Genomic DNA, 6,671 nt, shown 5'->3' on the forward strand with positions numbered 1-6,671 from the left:
TCCCATTAAGGCATGTATGTGAGTAACGTTGGCAACTTTATTGGTTAAGACCTTTTCTAGGGACCAAATATGTGTTTTGAACATCTTGGCTTAACCCATTAAGAGCTAAATGTGGGTTTTGGACTTCTGATGAGTACACTGGGCACACGAGGAGGTGTGCTCAGCGTAATGTTGGTTTATGCATCATGTGTTTGCATATTGTGAATCAAGGCCGAGTACGTGGGGCGTATGTCTCGAGTACGCATAACATACTCCCCAGTTCAGTAATATTGATCATTTTTTAGTTTGGGCCTTGTTGGGCCACTGGGCTTCTGTTTTTGGGTCATGGTTAGGCTTAGGACTTTCTAAGTAATTTTCCCATGAGAGTTTTTAGGTCCAATTAGGAAGTTGGGCCATATTGGGATTGGGTTGCTATTATATCCCCAAATTCACTGTCATTTTAAAAATTTTATTTATGCTTATTTGAAAAGCAGAGTATTCATTTTAAAGAATAGTATTGCAGAATTTGTTCCCAGAAAACATGATAAATATATTATCAAAGCATTTCCGAAGAAATGTATTTTTGTTTATATTAAAACTTTAGGATGTCATTGTTAATACAGAAACATAAGCATAAACATACCTTACATTCATTTACACTAGTGATTTACATCTCCTTTAATCTCTCCGTGTAATGTAGCTTTGTATCAACACCCGTGATACTAATAAATTGAGTGAGTCAGGTTGGGAAACCTGGTGAGTACATAGGGTTTTCAACCCACAATAATATAATTATTATGTTATTATCAAACAATCAACCCAATTACCCATCCCCATTATCTTCTTTATTTCTTAAGGATCTACCCTAAGAATCATCTATCATTCACTCATTCATTCCTAAGGATTGTCCTAAGGAATAGGCATGAAGTCCATAGTTGCCAAGGTTTATTTAATAGGCACTAAGCCCATAGTTGCCGATGTTATCTATTAGGCACTAAGTCCATAGCTGCCAATGTAGGGTATAAACCCATAGCTACCAATGATCATCTGTAGGGTACTAAATCCATAGCTACCAACGTTCATTTGTAAGGCACTAAGTCCATAGCTGCCAATGTTCGTTTTATGAGGCACTAAGTCCATAGCTGCCAAGGTTTTTAGAGTACATCTGGTGAACACATTGTTCACAACACCTACAGGTTGTGAGTCTGCTAGTGTTCCACCGGACTGTCAAGAATAGTCTGTGGTTATCATCTATACTCTACTAGATGACTGGGCCAACGCTTAGGTCAAGGCTTTTCATCATCTCTCACCTCTCATCATTGTTCTTTATCTTTCCTCATCTATATTATCTTTCATCTCTCATCATTCATCTCATCTTTAATCTACCCATTTTTACCCATTATAATTATAGGTATAAAATACGTATACAGTTTAAATCGAATAAAACATGTATATTATGTTCATTCAGCATAGATATCAAGTACACAGATAATGTGCACACATAGTACGTAATTTATATTACATACTTCATATCTATGTGTAAGATAAAATTAATTATGCACTCACTTGTTAAAGTGATGATTCCAAACTCGGGCAGTGCATCGCTTCTAATAATTCTATTTTCCTTCGGCGAAACCTAGTATCAGTACCGCTAGATTTTTGTCTAATATTTATCACGACAATTTACGAGCGATATTGTTTTATAAGTGTTAAACAATACTTTTCAACCACTATGTACAGACAAGGGCCAAACATGAAACACCATAGCGCATGACCATTTTAGCATTTAAGTCGTTCTGAAATCCAACAACCCTATGCGGCTCTTCAAACCAGATCCCTGTACCGTGAGTAGTTAAAAGATAATATAATAACACTTTGTATATTATATTTTATAATATATATATATATATATATATATATATATATATATATATATATAGTTTATAAGTTCATAATAACGATATTAAACTTAAACATAAGCTATACTTCAAGTAGGGTAAGCCTATCTCACGTACCGGGAGGTTTGGATAGGAACCGGGCTTTGCAGGGGCAGAACTTCCGAGCCGAAAAGCTCTTTTTCATGGAGTCTTCTGGCACTCCGGGGCTTTCCTGTAGCACTTAGAAGTTACTAGGGCTTTGGGAGGGTTTTAGAGAGAAGTTAGCGCGAGAGTGAAGGGTTATGGTGTGAGGAAAAAGGGTGAGCTTCGCATGGTATTTATAGGCTGAAAAATGGACCAACTCGTTGAGTTTGAGCCTTCAATTCGTCGATGTATGAGAAGGCTACAGTGTTGAACAATCGTGTAAAATTAATAACTTCCACATACGAACTCCGTTTTTAACCGTCTTTTATCGTTGAGCTCCTATTAGTGAGATCTTCAATTTTGGATCAGGTTGTGTTGGCTAAAAATCGATCGATCTAAAATTCGAATTTCGGGCTATGCACTGCTATGCTAAATCTTAGAAAAATCATAACTTCTTCATACGATGTCAGATTTAGACGTTCTTTTTATGCATGTTCTCGGTTTAACGTATACTATGACTTTTGTTTAGATTTTTAAGGCTAAAAAGTAATTTATAAAAAATTCACTTTTTACATTACGCGGTGTTGTGTCGTTTAGCCGTAAAACTTCAATCGGTCATAACTTCTTCGTTATAACTTGAATTTCAACGTTCTTTATATGTACAGAACCCTTGTGACATATACTATGACTTAGTAAAGATTATTCATTCTAAATAATCTTCTATCAAAAAATCATTTTTTATGCTTATTGTCTCTTAATTGACTAGCACGAATCTACAGGTGTTATAGTTGCCATCTTGGGGTTTTATGTACTTGGGATGGGCTTTGGTTTTGGGCCAAATGAGAAAAGGTTAAAATGGTCTTTTACCCTTTAGGAAGTTGGTTTACAGAGTGAGCTTCGAATTTTGGATTATCGGGATAGTTATAGATTAAGATTGGTATCTATTGTTAGTTGGCGCGAGGTTATCCAGTTTAGCAACCCGAACATTCATTATTTATCAGTGGATTGAGGTGAGTTTCCTCACTATGTTTAGCGAGTCGAAGGCACCATTGTCGGCCCATGGTTTATATGTTAGGGTGTTAGATGTATGCGTGACTCTTACATGTGCTATGTGATGCTATGCTTATCGGGCATGGCCTGATGCCAGGCAGGGCCTGATGACTATATTGTATGATAGTTATCAGTATGTGTTTTATGCGTATCGGGCAAGGCCCAGTGTCCGGCGGGCTTGATGAATGTATGGTATACTACTATCTTTGTGATTGTCTGTATGATTATATGTTTATATGATTAGATTTGTATTGGGTAGGGCCTGAGGATTAACTGATATGTATACCAGGCGGGGATCGATGTCGAGCAGGGCCCAATGCTAGGAGGGGACCGATGTTGGGCGAGACCCGATGTCGGGCTAGGCCCGATGAAGGGTAGGGGCCTAATATGTGATAACTATGTATGGTATGTGGTATTTTGGGGAACTCACTAAGTTTTGTGCTTACAGTTTTTATGGTTATGGTTTCAGGTACTTCCGGTTTGGAAGGGAAGGGCCCAGCTTGATCGTAACGCATCCACCCATGTTTCCGCATTATGATGATTTCGGGATTGTAATCTGATAACTATTTTCTTATAAAGTACTTCTGAATATTTGTAAAAAGGATACTGAATGTTGACTCAAAGATAATTAATGATTTGGTTAAATTAAAAATGAGATTTTTGCCTCATAATTTTGGGATGTTTCAATAACTTAACACTATTTTTCCATTATAAGGAGGGTTGAGGGTTGAACTGGCGTAAAGGGGTTTCTTGGACTACTTGAAGGGTGTTTGGCTATTTGAGGTAAGTTCCTCACTTCACAACCTTAGGGTATTATATGCATACTGTTAGGTTAGATGAGACTAAGAACTATATGATTAAAAGTTAAAGTAATACTTGTTGCATGAGATATGTTTGATATTATTATATGTTTTGTGGGATGTATATGAATGATATGTTTGGGCTCGACAGCAAAATACAGAGCTGACTGATGGAAGGCCATAGTGCTGAGTCAGGGGGACTGAAGGCAGAAACGTTTAGTTTGTGGGCTCGATGGCAGGATACCGAGTCCTTATCTGGGTTTTTTTTGGGATGTGTTCTCAAATAGACATAGGATGTATGATCTTAATGTTTATATGTTATATGGATATTTTCATATTTGTTGATGGCATGTAATGTAGGAGTATAATATAATACTTTTATTGGTATGATGTTTTGGAATTCATTAAGCTTCGTGCTTACCCTTTTATTTATAAATGACTATTACAGGTACATCAAGTACGAATAAGATTAAGGGTTTAACTTGACTGTACACTGGCACGGTGGAAGATTGGGTCCTTGTCATAGACTCTCGATATGGGATTTTATCACTATTATTTTTGTACTATTATTTGCAATTATAAATGGATTAATATTCTTGAAAGTATGTTTTTGAAATGTTATTTTGAGTACTTGAAACTTAATGGATTTGGTTAAGTAACAAGTTCAATGGGATTTGAAACATTACTCGGTACCTGTTTAGCCGATACCGAGTAGTGAGTACTCGAGGGTACTCAGATTCGGTAATTCATGTAGAAATATTTTTAGGGAAATCATATATGTCAAAATTATAAGTTGATTGAAATATATAACAAAATTAGATACATGTGAATACATAAAAACTGAAAAACACATAATAGTCTCACTTCGTGAATAATTAAGGAAGATTTAAGATATATATATATATATATATATATATATATATATATATATATATATATATATATATATATATGTAGTAATAATCACATGTGTGAGTGTTAAATAATAAATCATTAAGTATATTATACATATTAATCACCGAGGTGACCAAGTTTTACAACACTACATCGGTTCAGTAAGGGGCCAATCGGGGAGTACTCGGGATTCTGTAACTCAGTAAGGGGCCGAGTAGTGAGTACTTGGAGGAGTAATAGGCCAACTCGGTGAGTTTTACAACACTACTCATGGTTGAGGTCATTGATGATAGGACGGTGACAATTACCTAAGGTTACCGATGTTCCATCTTAGAGATCTTTAGCAAGAGGTTATCAATTGATTTATTTCAATAGTGATGCAGGGACTATGCGTAATAATGGAAATAAATGGATGGCATGTTGGTGCATGGAATTTTTTCGTCACAAACAAATATGGGTTTGAACACAAGCATGGGAGAACCATTGATTCACGGTGCTACTTCAGTCGTAGCACGACGGTTAGTGTGTTTGTAGGGCTTGAAGTAACCCATTGTGTTATAGTTTAAAGTATTTAGTAATTATGAAGAGTATGTATGGTAACAAAGAATAGAAGGTGGTCAAAGAGGAGCAGGTCGTCAAAGAGTTTCGTAGATGCGTCTTTTGGAGATTTGTTGGGGATACCATCCGATATTTGGATGGGGTTCCGTATTAGTTTGTTTTTAGGTATTGCATAAGAGTCCAAGGACTCCAAAAACCTCGACATAGTAAGAAATAATCGAGGTAGCCGCTGCATATTTTCATAATTTCTAGTCTCTCTAGTTGAACCGTATACGAGAGAGAAGGTAGAAAACCACCTGAGATGAATGATTTGGTTCAGGAATGGTGTATTGTTGTGTCCTGCTATGTATTCAAGAATTTCATGGGATTCGATCGTTATAACGAGTGTAGCTTGTCTCAGGTGAGTGCACACCGGGTGTTTTGAGTCATCAATAACGACTCACATATTAGGTATTTGGTAAGGCACTGGTTAAGGATAATGGTGAGATTTCACTTGCCTTTTTCTTGTCTAATAAAGTCTTGGAGATTAAGGGGTGGGCTGAAAGTAGGATAGTATTGTCTAGGTTTCTAGAGTTTAATACTTCATTTTGTTCTTAGCTACTACTATTATGGGATGTGGGATGATGGTTGATTCCTTGAGTTGGTGGAATGATGATGATTTATCTATAAGCCCATGAAGTGTTGTTCGTAAACCAAACATGCCCGACTAGGATGATAGCAAGACCAGTGAGGTGCAACGAGCTGAAGGAATGGAAATCGGAAACCTATAGGTTTGTAGAATTATGGTTACATACATATAGACCCACAATCATTAGTTATGATCTAACAATTGGAAGGTTTTGTATGCGTATTTAGACTACTTAGTATGATTTTTTGGTAACTGACTAAAGGGGGTACCATGGTGTGCGATTGGTATGAGGTACAAGACTTAGATGTGAATAGGAATAATGCAAGAGTATGAGTTGAGCGTATCCAAGGAAGACTACTAGCCAATACATAAGATATGTTTTGTTCATGTAGTTGAAAGCGTTTATTCGTCAAGAAGATAGCTAGAGTGTCGGATTTGTATGGATATGTGTCAGAACCATCATTTCTGATGAGATGATGAGGAGGTGTAAATCAAGATATTGTTTCATTTTTGGAGTGGTAGGTTTCCTTGATAATGGATTAGTTGGTTTTGTGCCCGAAGGAGTAAGAATGATCGTTAAACTTAGAGGGTCGTTACCATAAATTTTAGATCATAACTTTTAGATTTATGCGAGTGAATCCCTTAGCAACCAATCTGAACTTATACCTTTCAATATCACCATTCAGTTTATAATTTATTTAATACACCCACTTGGAATCAATTTCACGCTTTTCTTTAGGT

Source organism: Lactuca sativa, chromosome 5 (assembly GCF_002870075.4).
Source record: "Lactuca sativa cultivar Salinas chromosome 5, Lsat_Salinas_v11, whole genome shotgun sequence".
Lineage (NCBI taxonomy): Eukaryota > Viridiplantae > Streptophyta > Magnoliopsida > Asterales > Asteraceae > Lactuca > Lactuca sativa.